Source organism: Stegostoma tigrinum, chromosome 47, assembly GCF_030684315.1.
Source record: "Stegostoma tigrinum isolate sSteTig4 chromosome 47, sSteTig4.hap1, whole genome shotgun sequence".
In the NCBI taxonomy this organism is placed as follows: Eukaryota; Metazoa; Chordata; class Chondrichthyes; order Orectolobiformes; family Stegostomatidae; genus Stegostoma; species Stegostoma tigrinum.
Genome location: NC_081400.1, coordinates 7,333,599 through 7,347,973, shown reverse-complemented (window position 1 = coordinate 7,347,973; position 14,375 = coordinate 7,333,599). Strand labels below are relative to the sequence as shown.

The following is a 14,375-nucleotide window of genomic DNA, read 5'->3' as shown; positions in this document are numbered from 1 at the left end:
GGAGTAGCTTCTCATCTGCTCTGCCCAGCCCCTTTCACGCTTTCGAAAACCTGTATACCAGAATATCCGGCCGCATTTTCTCTCCCCGGGGAGTGCTCCCGGCTGCTTCGATGTGTCCTCTCATTGAGGTTTCTCATCCCCTGGAACCGTTTCCTGTACGGTGCGCTCCCTCCCCGATGTGTCCCGGTCCTGCCTGCAACTAGCCACACCAGCCCTGAGAGGATCCAGTGTAAGGGAGAGTCTGCCCGTGCCATAACAAGGCCGAGACCTGTATCTCCCCACCCGCCCCGGCAGCCCGTTGACCTAACTTCGCGTGGCTTTCTCACGCGACACCGCGTTTAATCGCCGTCCCCGTTTTTTCTCTCCCAGTTCAAAAGGCTTCAGGGCAAAAGGAATCGTGGCAAGGAGGAGGTGAGCTTCCTGGAGATTAAAGGTGATGAGCAGCTGAGTGGGTCGCAGCAGTGGCTGATGAAATCGCTGTCCGAGGAGAAGGACATGAAATCATTCAGCAAGGTACGGCTGTAGCGCTGCATCACAAAAACATAACCACAGGGGTAGGCCATTCAGCCCCTCGAACCTGTTTGGCCATTCGGTGGCTTTACTCCCAAACTCATATCCCCCAAGGCCTGGGTTCCACAGCAACAAGCAAACTATTTCCCATTTAATCTGACAATCCCAAGAGCAGATTTTTTTTTGGGGGATCTGGTGCCAAACTGGGGAAGGTTTGGCTATCTTGTTTAGCCCGAGGAGCTTCGTTGCTGTGTCTGTCCAGTACCGAGATCGACAGGTTTTTAAGAAGTTGTGGATTTCCACCTTGATCGATGCCCTGGAGGGAGGGAAGGAAACTGCCCCCAGCTCGCGAGGCCTGGCCTAGCCCCTCCCCTCCCCTCCCCATGAATGAATCCGAAGAAAACACAACAGTGTCCAGGAAGACTGTTTCTTAAGAAACATTGCGAAGCCGGAGGAAGATGTGGCAGAGGGGAGCGATGTATCTTCCCTCCTCATGACCCTCATGTCACCTTCAGCTTGTGGGGTGGTGGTGAGACTACAACCAGGGATACTGTCTCAGGATAAGGCTGTGCTGTTTTAGACTGAGGGGAGAGCTGCGCCCTCGGAGGGGAGGGGAGGGGAGGGGAGGGCTGTGCCCTCGGAGGGGAGGGAAGGGGAGAGCTGCGCCCTTGGTGGGAGGGGAGGGGAGGGCTGTGCCCTCAGGGAGGGGAGGGGAGGGCTGTGCCCTCGGAGGGGAGGGGAGGGCTGTGCCCTCGGAGGGGAGGGGAGGGCTGCGCCCTCGGAGGGGAGGGGAGGGGAGGGCTGCGCCCTCGGAGGGGAGGGGAGGGCTGCGCCCTTGGTGGGAGGGGAGGGGAGGGCTGTGCCCACAGAGGGGAGGGGAGGGCTGTGCCCTCAGAGGGGAGGGCTGTGCCCTCGGAGGGGAGGGAAGGGGAGGGCTGTGCCCTTGGTGGGAGGGGAGGGCTGGGCTGCGCCCTTGGAGGGGAGGGGGGGAGGGGAGGGAAGAGGAGGGCTGTGCCCGCGTAGGGAGGGGAGGGATGGCAAGAGAAGGGGAGGGCTGTACCTTCAGATGGTGGGAAGGGGAGGGGAGTGCTGTACCCTCGGAGGGGAGGGGAGGGCTGTACCCTAGGAGGGGAGGGGAGGGCCGTACCTGCAGGGGGAGGGGAGAGAAGGGGAGGGCCGTGCCCTCAGCAGGAGGAAAGGGGAGGGCTGTACCTTCAGATGGTGGGAAGGGGAGGGCTGTTCCCTCAGAGGGGAGGGAAGGGGAGGGCTGTGCCCTCGGAGGGGAGGGGAGGGCCGTACCTGCAGGGGGAGGGGAGAGAAGGGGAGGGCCGTGCCCTCGGCTAGAGGAAAGGGGAGGGCTGTACCTTCAGATGGTGGGAAGGGGAGGGGAGTGCTGTACCCTCGGAGGGGATGGCTGTGCCCTCGGAGGGGAGGGAAGGGGAGGGCTGTGCCCTCGGAGGGGAGGGAAGGGGAGGGCTGTGCCCTCGGAGGGGAGGGAAGGGGAGGGCTGTGCCCTCGGAGGGGAGGGCTGTGCCCGCGGATGGAGGGGAGGGGAGGGCTGTAGGCTCGGGGGGGAGGGCTGTGCCCGCGGATGGAGGGGAGGGGAGGGCTGTGCCCTCGGAGGGGAGGGGAGGGGAGGGTTGTGCCCGCGGATGGAGGGGAGGGGAGGGCTGTAGGCTCGGGGGGAAGCGAGTGCTCACACAGAGGTAAAGGGTGAAGCTACCGCTGCCACCTTGTTAAAGCAGAGGGGCATGGCAGTGCCAGTTTGTCTCGCGAGGCCTTCAACCCACTAACTTGCCCTGTGCTGTGTTGGCGGCCCATCGGCAGACCACACCCTCCCATGCTGGTCAAAGTTCAAACCGAGACGTCAGCGTTTCGATCCACTTCAACGTGTGGGGGAGAAACCTGCAGAGCATTCCCGATAGGAACGGTTTTATCGAGCTGGAGAGGGTTCAGGAGAGGCTCACCAGCATTACTGCTGGGTCCGGAGGGTTTGAGTCATAAGGAGAGGCTGGTTAGGCTGCGACTTTTTTCCCTGGAGCGTAGGAGGCTGAGATGAGCTTGCAGAGGTATTGTTAAAAGCATGAGGCTTACAGGTAGGTGCCATTTCCCTAGGGTGGGGGATTTCAAGATTAGGGGGCGTAGTTCTAAGGTGAGAGAAAGATTAAAAAAAAGTGAAAATTTTTTTAGAGGGTGTTCACGTGTGGGCAGTGTTTAAAAGACATTGAGATAAGTAGATAAATAGATAAAGGTTTGGAGGGATATGGGTCAGGAGCAGGCAGCTGGGGCTGGTTTGGTTCAGGATTATGGTCGGCACGGACTGGAGGATCCATATCTGCGCTGTATGACTGAGCGTGCGATCCTGTTAGATCTATAGCCAAAGTAAAGTGAGCAGTCACGGGGGCTTCTTTGCACCTGAGCTACGTTTGATTTATTATTATGGAGATTATTAAGAGAGAGAGTAAAAGGTATTGTTTTGTGTGCCAAGCAGAGAAAAATCATACCTTACAGTAGTATCTCAGGGTAAAAGAACAGATGTAGAATATAGCGTTACAACTAAGAAGAAAGCGCAGAGAAAGTTCAACTCTAACAAACGAGAGGTGTGTTTGTAAATCGGATAACAGCGGGTAAGATAACAAAGTGTGAGGCTGGATGAACACAGCAGGCCAAGCAGCATCTCTGGAGCACAAAATCTGACGTTTCAGGCCTGGACCCTTGCCCGAAACATCAGCTTTTGTGCTCCTAAGATGCTGCTTGGCCTGCTGTGTTCATCCAGCTCCACACTTTGTTATGTCAGATTCTTCAGCATCTGCAGTTCCCATTATTTCTCAACAACAGCTTCTTAGCCACAGTTAATGTTGCATTCATAAGTGAGGAAACCCCCATTCTCTCAGGCCTCATGCCTTTTTCTTAATTCAAATTGAGCAGGAGACCGCAACCCCCTCTTGCTTTCTCCACTCGACTCAGCGTCCAATCAGTGCCCTCTTCTCTGTCAGTGTAAATCGTGTGATTGTTTGCAACTTGGTATTCTTGCAAATGGTCCTGATGAAGGCAGGGTGCAGTCCCACAGCTGCACGTGCTCGGGCCTGAGGTTGTGGTAGCGATCGGTAAATCTTCCGCCCGCCAGCGTGCACGCTCCGGCTCTCGGCTGGCAGAGTTCGGGGGGAGTTTAACAGGTTGGCGGTGATATTATTTGTTTGGTTTTTGGTTCCTCAGAAACGAGGGGAGCAGCCAACGAGCCAGCAGCGACGTAAGCACCAGATCACCTACCTGATCCACCAGGTGAGGATCGCGGGCACAGCTTCTCCACACCCCCCCACCCCGGGCACAGCTCACAGGACCCACGCCCCCATCCCCAGCGCACAGCTCACAGACCCCACCACACCCCCACCCCGGGCACAGCTCCACTCTGTGCAGCCCTGTGTGATGGAAGAAAGGTCTACAACCTATCCCTGCCCTAATGCCGCCACCTCCATCCCCCTACGCCCCCTCCCTATCTCCGTCAGCCCCTTACACCCCCTCCCTATCTCTGTCACTCCAAACCCAGCGTCTTGTGCATCCCCTGGTTCCCATTGCTGTGCCACTGGGGGCTGTGTCTGTAGTTATCTTCAGGGTGCATGTGGTGTTGATAGCCCTGAGCTGTGGAGTTCCTTCATGAAAATACCCCCCCCCCAACCCCACGCTTCACCCTGGGGCATTTGCTCTCCTGTCCCAGACGTCTCCTCGCAGCACTTGGGGTCCTGTGTTTGATTTTTGTTTTTTAAACACACACTCGTGAGAATTGGGTGGGGGGGAGGGTGCGGAGATTGTCGGGTGCGTGTGGTTTGGGATCCACGACGTCTTTTCCTGGGGGAGGGCTATGGGAACTGGAGGGGGGGGTGCAGCACTAACACTGTTTTTTCTTCTCTTCTCCTCTGCGCACCCCCCCCCCCCCCCCCAAACGTCCACCCACTGAAGGCGAAAGAGCGGGAGCTGGAGCTGAAGAACGCTTGGTCTGACAACCGCTTGACCAAACGCCAGACCCAGGCCAAGTACGGCTTCTAGAGATTGGAGACCAGGGCCAGCACCCGCCGTGTGGAGAGGGGACAGGGCACTCTGAGTGTGGGAAGGTGCTGAGGCACGGTACATTCGGTTTGGGGGGGATGGGGTGGCGGCTACATTGCAGAGGTGGGTTGTCCTCTCCCCATGTTGCCCAGGAGTCAATTTATTGACGCTGCCGTGCCAAGGTGGAAGCCAGGCGATCATGCTGGGTGACTGGCATCAAGGTCTAATCCCACCCCCCCCTCCCCCGACACACTCTGCCACTATGTCACCCCCCCCTCCCAAGCCATTGGTGAGTGGTGGCCCTGGGCAGTTCAGTTGTGAAGTTCTAGTTTGTGTGTATGCGCCTGTGGGTGTGTGTGAGTGTATGTGTGCGTGCCTGTGTTCCTCTTCTTTTAAATTAACATAAGGGTTTCGGGGTTGGACATGTGCCCTGGGCAGCTGCGTCCCGGGAACGGGTGGCCATTGTAACATCGCTGGTCAGAACGCCTTTAGAAGCAAAGAAGCTGTATAGCCGCAGTGTTTTGTATAAAGATCATTCCTGAAGAAAATGGCGCTGTCCAGTTCGGGTGTCATTGCAAGCGTATCTATGACTGCCATTCATCCCCGCACGAGATCTCCCTCTCTTGTTGAAGAGAGGTGTTTTTCAGAGCGAAAAGCATTAGGTATGTGTTCTCGAGCCCATTGTAATTGGTGCTGGCCCACATTCACGCTCAGTCCCTGTTTCTAACTTGTGTCACAGTAGTTCAACTCATGTAAGCAGGTTAAATGTTTAGTTTATTAAAAGCTATTGCTGAGGGTTTCTTTTAAGGATAGCGCAGTGAAGTGATTCACTTAATCTGGTTGCCGGGCACCAAGGTTGGGAATAATTAAGACACAGACACAGGCCTGTGAAGTCTCCAACGTAATACTGCTTCTCTAATTCTTCGCCGAAGATTAAAGGCGCCTTCGGTTGGCGAATTGGCGTCTCCTGGTGCTGGCGTTCAGACCAGCTCAATCGATTTGTTGTCTCCTCTTTGTAAAGAGAGAGAGCGGGAGGGAGAAGGTTCATCGGTTGGCTCCCTCACGAGGCTTTTGTGGTTTTGCTCCCTCTGCAGAGCCGGCCTTCCTCCTTCGACAGAGCTGCGACCTTTCTATCGTCCTCCTTCAGCCAAACCCCCCGACGTGTCCGCTTGGTCTGACAACCCTCTGACTAAATGTCAGACTGTTGTGAATGCGTCAGTTCACAATCTCTTCTCTTTTAGAGTTTTTTTCTATTCTACAGCAAAACAATCCAAGGCTTCCACCCGCCAATCATATAGAACAGTACAGGCTGTTCGGCCCATGATGTTGTCGTCCCCCCCCCACCCCCACCCCCCCATGAACTGATGGTACTCATCCCTGGGCCTGTTCTGGGAGATCTCTGTCCTTTCTTTTGGGGGGGGGGGGAGGTGGAGGCAGCCCGGTTGAATTACCCTTGAACCACACCCCCCCCCCCCCCCCCCCACCTCTCCTGCAGAGCCACATGTAAATGTTGCACAGTGCCAGGGAGTTGGAGGAGAGTTTAAGGGGGGGGTGGGGAGGGGATGAATTCCCTCGGTGCAGACTGGCCCCGAGACTCTTTGTTTGAGAGAGCTGGGGCATTGGCGTTGCTGTATCCACTCTGAGCAGGGCAGTCAGAGGGAGCGTTGTGGGGTTGGGGAGATGCTGGTTCATCCCAGAGAGTGCTGCATAGCAGGGTGGGTCGTTGCCTGGTATTAGGGACTCGCAGGGCACTTTTTGAGGGCTTTTTGCAGCCGATGGCACTCATCACCAGGCAGTCCTCCGAGGAGACCAGCCACTCACTTTACCTCCTCGGTTGGCCAGCTCTGTGGTGGGGCTCCCGCTGCCCCTCACTGTGCTGTCAGAGCAGTGTCTGGTCAGCACCCAGCGACAGCGAACCCTCCTTCCCACTGGATGGTTCAGGCCTGGCCATGTCATGGGGCTGATCACACTGGGCAGCAGGTACAGCTGCCTGCCAGATTGCCCAGTCCCGTTCTAACCTCGGTGTCCCTACACAGGGAGAGCCCTGACATCGTACAACAAGCCCTTCCGTCCTGCTGGCTGCACCCTCAATCAGTGTGTCATTTTACCAGCATCAATCCCCCTCCCTGATCTGTCACCCTCCCCACACCCCCTTCCTGTCTCTGTCACTCCCCTACACCCCCTCCCTGTCTCTGTCACCCCCTACACCATCTTCCCTGTCTCTGTCACCGCCTGCAACCTCCTCCCTGTCTCTGTCACCACCCCCCACATCCCCTCCCTGACTCTGTCACCCCCTAAACCATCTTCCCTGTCTCTGTCACCCCCCCATACCCCCTTCCTGTCTCTGTCACCCCCTACACCATCTTCCCTGTCTCCGTCACCCCCCCTACACCCCTTCCTATCTGTCACCCCCCTGCAACCACCTCCCTGCCTCTGTCACCCCCTGCAACTCCCTCCCTGTCTCCTGTCACCTCCTACAACCCCTCCCTATCTCTGTCGCCTCCTCCAGCCCCCTACAACCCCTCCCTATCTTGTGCCACCCTTTCTGGGTGGTGTGAGTGGTTTGAATGGTGGTCCTGTTTGTGTTGGGGTGTATGTACCAGGTTGGTTTGCCTGGTGTTAACTGTTTGGAGAGAATTAACTGCAGTCCCGGAGTGACGTTTCTGTTGTTGCTGTCTGTCTCTGTCTGTCTCTGTCTCTCCCCCCATTTCTCGCTCCCGATGCTTCGCTGTCATGTTTTTAATCTGTTGTCCCTTTTGTAAATGACCCTGAGAATACTGTGTGTACAGCTTTGTTCGACGTTGCTTTCTGGTGAAGTTCCCAATCATGAGGAATTGCTGTTTCTTTTTCTAAAATAAACGCATTCAAACAAATGGCTTTCTGCCTGTTTCATGCTCGCTCTGTGTCTCTCCTGTGAAGATAAATTCTCTCGTTGCTTCTTTCTGTCCCTTCCCACCATTTCTGACCCAGCCAGGGGTGAATTGTGGATATACCTGAAACAAACTCTTTGGAGATGTTAGCCCACACAGTCTGGAGCAGTCTGGACTTGAACCACAGTTTCCTGGCACCAGGGTCCCAGAGAACACTCGGCAGACATTGACTGGCATGTGGTTGGCAGTGTGACTGAAACAAAAGTGTGGGGCGTGTTGGGGCAGGCGATGTAGGAGAGCCGTGTAGCACAGAAGCAGGCCCTTTGGTCCAACCGTGTAATCCCAAACTCCTCCTGAGGAAGGGTCACCCTCAGAAATGTTAACTCTGTTTTCTCTTTCGTGGTTGCTGTCAGACCTGCTGAGCTTCTCCAGCGGCTTTGTTTTTGTTCCTGTTTTTAATCCCAAACTAACCTAGTCCCACCTCCCTGCTCCTGGCCCATATCCCTCCAAACCTTTCCTATCCACATACTTATCCAAATGTATTTTAGGTGTTGTAACTGTACCCGCACCCACCACTTCCTCAGGAAGTTCATTCCACACACCAACCATCCTCTGTGTGTGTGTGTTTTTAAGAAAAACACAACGGGCATTTTTTTAAAAAGTCTTGAAATACTCCATTCTTGAGAAGAGACAGCTACTGTTAACTCTATAAAATAATGAGAGCTATAGACAAACATCCGTAAGGTCACCTCTTGACCTGTTGTGCTCCAGTGAGAAAGGTTCCAGCGTCAGCACCCCCACCCCCCACTGCATCCCAAAACCAGCCCAGCTCGTCCCCGCCTCCCTAACCTGTTCTTCCTCTCACCTATCCCCTCCTCCCACCTCAAGCTGCACCTCCGTTTCCTACCTACTAACCTCATCCCGCCCCCTTAACCTGTCCGTCCTCCCCGGACTGACCTATCCCCTCCCTACCTCCCCACCTACACTCACCTTTACTGGCTCCATCCCCACCCCTCTAACTTGTCTCTTGTATCCATCTTCGATCTGCATACCCCCTCCCTATTTATTTCAGAATCCTCTCCCCATCCCCCCTTTTCTGATGAAGGGCCTAGGCCCGAAACATCAGCTTTTGTGCTCCTGAGATGCTGCTTGGCCTGCTGTGTTCATCCAGCCTCACGCCTTGTTATCTCGGATTCTCCAGCATCTGCAGTTCCCATTATCCCAGCCTTTCCTTATAACTCAAACCTTCCATACCCGGCCACATCCTGATCAATCTCTTTTGAGCCCTATCCAGCTTAATAATATCCTTGCTATTCCATTCGGAGGCGGGGTCATGAGACCCCCAAACTCTGTTTCTCCACGGATGCTGCCAGACCTGATGAGCTTTTCCAGCAACTTTGTTTTCGTTCCTGATTGACAGCATCCGCAGTTCTGTCGGTTTTTAATCTCCTTCCTATAACTGGAAGATTTGGTACAGTACTCCAGAAGGGGCCTCACCAATGATCTTGACATAACATCCCAACTCGTATGCTCAAGAGGACTGAGTGATGAAGGTAGGCATGCCTGGTGTATTATCACTGGGCTATTTCTCCAAGAGATTCATGTTTTCTCTCCCCCTGCTCCAGCCTGACTTTTTTTATTTTCTGTAGAGTCTTTGCCTTGTACATGTTGGTTATCAAACGCCCTCTTTGTTCATTCTCCAGTGCAGCCCAATGCCCTCGGGCACCAGGTGCAGAAGGAGCAGCTCCTGGTGGGTCTGCCCCCCCTAAACGGGTCCAGCCAGCGTGGAGTGTCGGGGGCTCATCTCTGCCAACTGCCCAGCCCCTGGGAGAGGGAGCACACTGTATGCAAATGCTCTTGATGTGTTGAGAGAAAAGTGGGCGCCAGGGGGGAGGGAGGTGGAATGCTTCATTTGCTCCTCCGTTTAGATTCTCCCCTATCCTCCTGCCTCCGCCTGATGGCCAGCATCATTGCAAATGATCTGAAGGGGTGACTTACTGATGGTGGAAGGAAAAAATGTGATTGGGGGATGGGTTGGGGAATACATTCAGTCATTTGTGACAACGTTTCTGCACATAGATGTTAAGTCATTGAGCCCTGATGGGCCAGTGGTCCACTGGAGCACTGTCTACAACGCTGGGTGCGTTTACCTCGGAGGGAGTTTCACTCAGTCTCAGAATGTGGCCGTCGCTGGCTAGGTTTAGAGTGAACCCCCCCCCTCGTCCAGTGACGTTGGGAGTGTTGCATGAGGAGGGGACAGGGATTGTTATCCTCTAGACTCCCAATCAATGAAATGCCACGGGGTGCCACTGCATCCACTGTACCCGGTGTGGCTTCCTCGACATTGGGGAAACCAAGCGGAGGCTTGGAGACCGCTTTGCAGAACACCTCCGCTCAGTTCGCAACAAACTACTGCACCTCCCAGTCGCAAACCATTTCCACTCCCCCTCCCATTCTTTAGATGACATGTCCATCATGGGCCTCCTGCACTGCCACAATGATGCCACCCGAAGGTTGCAGGAACAGCAACTCATATTCCGCCTGGGAACCCTGCAGCCATATGGTATCAATGTGGACTTCACCAGTTTCAAAATCTCCCCTTCCCCTACTGCATCCCTAAACCAGCCTAGTTCGTCCCCTCCCCCCACTGCACCACACAACCAGCCCAGCTCTTCCCCCCCACCCACTGCATCCCAAAACCAGTCCAACCTGTCTCTGCCTCCCTAACCGGTTCTTCCTCTCACCCATCCCTTCCTCCCACCCCAAGCCGCACCCCCAGCTACCTACTAACCTCATCCCACCTCCTTGACCTGTCCGTCTTCCCTGGACTGACCTATCCCCTCCCTACCTCCCCACCTATACTCACCTATCTTCTTTACTCTCCATCTTCAGTCCGCCTCCCCCTCTCTCCCTATTTATTCCAGATCCCTCTCCCCATCCCCCTCTCTGATGAAGGGTCTAGGCCTGAAACGTCAGCTTTTGTGCTCCTGAGATGCTGCTTGGCCTGCTGTGTTCATCCAGCCTCACATTTTATTATCTTGGATTCTCCAGCATCTGCAGTTCCCATTATCTCTAATAGGAATCTCAGGTTTGGGGGCTGGAGAGCTGAGGGATGGGCTCAGCCCCTTCGGACTGAGATGAGGAATGTTTTTGTGATGCCCCAAAGAGGGTTCACTCACCCATGATTCAAACTGATTATAGATTTCTCCATCGGCAAGGTACCGAGGGATGGGGTAGGTGCGGGATCAATAAGATCTGCTCTAATGGGATTGGGCTCATTGGGGATGGAGGAGGGATGTGGGCAAAGTGCTTGTGTGCGAGAGAGAGAGAGCGCAGCTCGAAGATTGTTTTGGGAGGATCACACATGCTCCCTCGAGCAGAGAGGAAGGACAGGGGTCTCATCGAGGGTCAGGAGGATTGAAGGATTTGAGGGAGAGAAACTATTTCCTCTGTAGTAGACCCGCCAACTTTAAGGGCGTTTAAATGTTCATTGGATAAACATATGGATGATAATGGAATAGGGTAGGTTAGATGGGCTTCAGATTGGCTTCACGGTTCGGCGCAACATCGAGGGCTGAAGGGCCTATACTGCGCTGTAATGTTCTACGTTCTCTTTGTTCTAGATTCTTTTGGGGGCAGAATCTGGAACAAGGAGTTGGTGAGGGGCTAGGGCTTGGGATTATCAAACCCGAGGTAGCTCTGTCCAGGAGGGGTGCACTGTCAGGAAGCAGTTCCTCTCTTGGGGATGGGGGTGGGGAGGGATAATGTGTAAGACCCCATCTTCCTTCCACCTCCCTGTCTCCCAAAGAGACAGCAGCAGGGAGAATTGGAAATGTCTGGATGGATTGTCTTTGGGGCTGAAGGAAGGTGAAGGGTTGGGGAACGGGTTCCTCAGGATAGCTGGAGGGACGATGCACGCCATCTGATTTGATTGGGGACGGGGCTAGTCAGGCTCAAGAGGGGCTGAATGGCCTTTTAAAAAATCTCTCTGAGGGCCACAGGCAGCACACTTTGTCACTGAGGACACCGATAGCCAGAGCTTCCTGTTAAATTAACATTTATTCACACACAGAAAGTTGCCAAGTAGGGGTTCCCTCTGATCAACATCCCCTACCTGAGTGTGATGAGCAGTGGGTCCCAGCTCGCGGCCTGGCACATGAGGACTGTCTCCTGCAGAAAGGGAAATGACGTTTCATACATTGTCAGCTCAGTGATCCATCTGCGACAGAAGGCAGTTTGTGTGTGTGTGTGTGTGTAGGTGTAGGTGTGTGTGTGTAGGTGAGTGTGTGTGTGTGTGTAGGTGAGTGTGTGTGTGGGTAGGTGAGTGTGTGTGTGTAGGTGAGTGTGTGTGTGTGTGTGTGTGTAGGTGAGTGTGTGTGTGTGTAGGTGTGTGTGTGTGTAGGTGTGTGTGTGTGTAGGTGTGTGTGGGTAGGTGAGTGTGTGTGTGTAGGTGAGTGTGTGTGTGTGTAGGTGTGTGTGTGTAGGTGAGTGTGTGTGTGTGTGTAGGTGAGTGTGTGTAGGTGAACGTGTGTGTGTAGGTGAGTGTGTGTGTGTAGGTGAGTGTGTGTAGGTGTAGGTGAGTGTGTGTGTGTAGGTGAGTGTAGGTGTAGGTGAGTGTGTGTAGGAGTGTGTGGGGAGGTGTGTGTGTTTAGGAGAGTGTGTGTGTGTGTATACGTGTAGGTGAGTGTGTCTGTGTGTGTGCAGGTGTAGCTGAGTGTGTGTGTAGGTGAGTGTGTGTAGGTGAGTTTGTGTGTAGGTGTGTGTAGGTGTAGGTGAGTGTGTGTAGGAGTGTGTGGGGAGGTATGTGTGTAGGTGTAGGTGAGTGTGGGTAGGTGAGTGTAGGCGTAGGTGTGTGTGTGTGTGTAGGTGAGTGTGTCTGTGTAGGTGTAGATGAGTGTGTGTAGGTGTAGGTGAGTGTGTGTGTAGGTGAGTGTGTGCAGGTGTAGGTGAGTGTGTAGGTGTAGGTGTGTGTGTCGGTGAGTGTATGTGTGTAGGTGAGTGTGTGTGCAGGTGTAGGTGAGTGTGTGCGTGTAGGTGTAGGCGAGTGTGTGTGTGTGTAAGTGTAGGTGAGTGTGTGTAGGTGTAGTTGAGTGTGTACATGTAGGTGAGTGTGTCTGTGTAGGTGTAGGTGAGTGTGTGTGTAGGTGTAGGTGAGTGTGTGTGTGTTTAGGTGTAGGTGAGTGTGTGTGTGAGTGTGTGTGTAGGTGAGTGTGTGTGTGAGTGTGTGTGTAGGTGAGTGTGTGTGTGTGTGTAGGTGAGTGTGTGTGTGGGTGATGTATGTGTGGGTGATGTATGTGTAGGTGAGTGGTGTGTGTATGTGTAGGTGAGTGGTGTGTGTATGTGTAGGTGAGTGTGTCTGTGTGTGCAGGTGTAGGTGAGTGTAGGTGTAGGTGAGTGTGTGTAGGAGTGTGTGTAGGTGTAGGTGAGTGTGTGTAGGTGAGTGTGTGTGCAGGTGTAGGTGAGTGTGTGTGCAGGTGAGTGTCTGTAAGTGTAGGTGTAGGTGAGTGTGTGTAGGTGTAGCTGAGTGTTTGTGTGTAGGTGAAGGTGACTGTTTGTAGGTGTAGGTGAGTGTGTAGGTATAGGTGTGTGTAGGTGAGTGTGTGTGTGTAGGTGAGTGTGTGTCTGTGTAGGTGTAGATGAGTGTGTGTAGGTGTGGGTGAGTGTGTGTGTAGGTGTGTGTAGGTGAGTGTGTGTGCAGGTGCAGGTGAGTGTGTGTGTGTAGTTGAGTGTGTGTAGGTGAGTGTGTGTGCAGGTGAGTCTCTGTGCATGTAGGTGTAGGTGAGTGTGTGTAGGTGAGTGTGTGTGTTGGTGAGTGTATGTGTGTTGGTGAGTGTATGTGTGTAGGTGAGTGTGTGTGCAGGTGTAGGTGAGTGTGTGTGCAGGTGTAGGTGAGTGTGTGTGTAGGTGTAGGTGAGTGTGCGTAGGTTTAGGTGTGTGCAGGTCTGTGTGTGTAGGTGAGTCTGTGTGTGTAGGTGTAGGTGAGTGTGTGTAGGTGAGCGTGTGTGTAGGTGAGTGTGTGTGTGTAGGTGTAGGTGATTGTAGGTGTGTGTGCAGGTGTAGGTGAGTGTGTGTGTGTAGGTGTAGGTGTGCGTAGGTAGGTGAGTGTGGGTAGGTGGGTATGTAGGTATGTGTGTAGGTGTCTGTGTGTGTGTGTGTGTGTGTGTGTGAGTGTGTGTGTGTAGGTGAGTGTGTGTGTGTACGTGCAGGTGAGTGTGTGTAGGTGTAGGTGAGTGTGTGAGTGTGTGTGTAGGTGAGTGTGTCTGTGTGTGTGCAGGTGTAGGTGAGTGTGTGTGTAGGTGAGTGTGTGTGTACATGTAGGTGAGTGTGTCTGTGTGTGTGCAGGTGTAGGTGAGTGTGTGTGTAGGTGTAGGTGAGTGTGTGTGTGTTTAGGTGTAGGTGAGTGTGTGTGTAGGTGACTGTGTGTGTGTAGGTGTAGGTGACTGTGTGTGTGTAGGTGTAGGTGACTGTGTGTGTGTAGGTGTAGGTGACTGTGTGTGTGTAGGTGTAGGTGAGTGTGTGTGTGTAGGTGTAGGTGACTGTGTGTAGGTGTAGGTGTAGGTGAGTGTGTGTGTGTGTAGGTGAGTGTGTGTCTAGGTGTGTGTAGGTTAGGTGAGTGTGTGTAGGAGTGTGTGGGTAGGTGTGTGTGTAGGTGTGTGTAGGTGTAGGTGAGTGTGTGTAGGAGTGTGTGGGTAGGTGTGTGTGTAGGTGTAGGTGAGTGTGGGTAGGTGAGTGTGTGTGCAGGTGAGTGTGTTGGTAGGTGAGTGTGTGTGCAGGTGTAGGTGAGTGTGTGTGCAGGTGTAGGTGAGTGTGTGTGTGTAGGTGAGTGTGTGTGTGTGTGTAGGTGAGTGTGTGTGTGTAGGTGAGTGTGTGTGTAGGTGTAGGTGAGTGTGTGTGTGTGTAGGTGAGTGTGTGTGTGTAGGTGAGTGTGTGTGTGTTTAGGTATAGGTGAGT

At 54.0% G+C, this 14,375-nt stretch overlaps 1 non-coding gene across 1 annotated transcript; it reads left to right on the top strand.

The window, feature by feature from the left end:
• The first annotated feature begins 375 nt into the window (after positions 1-375).
• Positions 376-7,427, top strand: LOC125449686 (uncharacterized). Its single transcript, XR_009443466.1, has 3 exons — positions 376-513; positions 3,727-3,792; positions 4,468-7,427. It is a non-coding gene; the product is annotated as an uncharacterized LOC125449686 (transcript).
• The last annotated feature ends 6,948 nt before the right edge of the window (positions 7,428-14,375 follow it).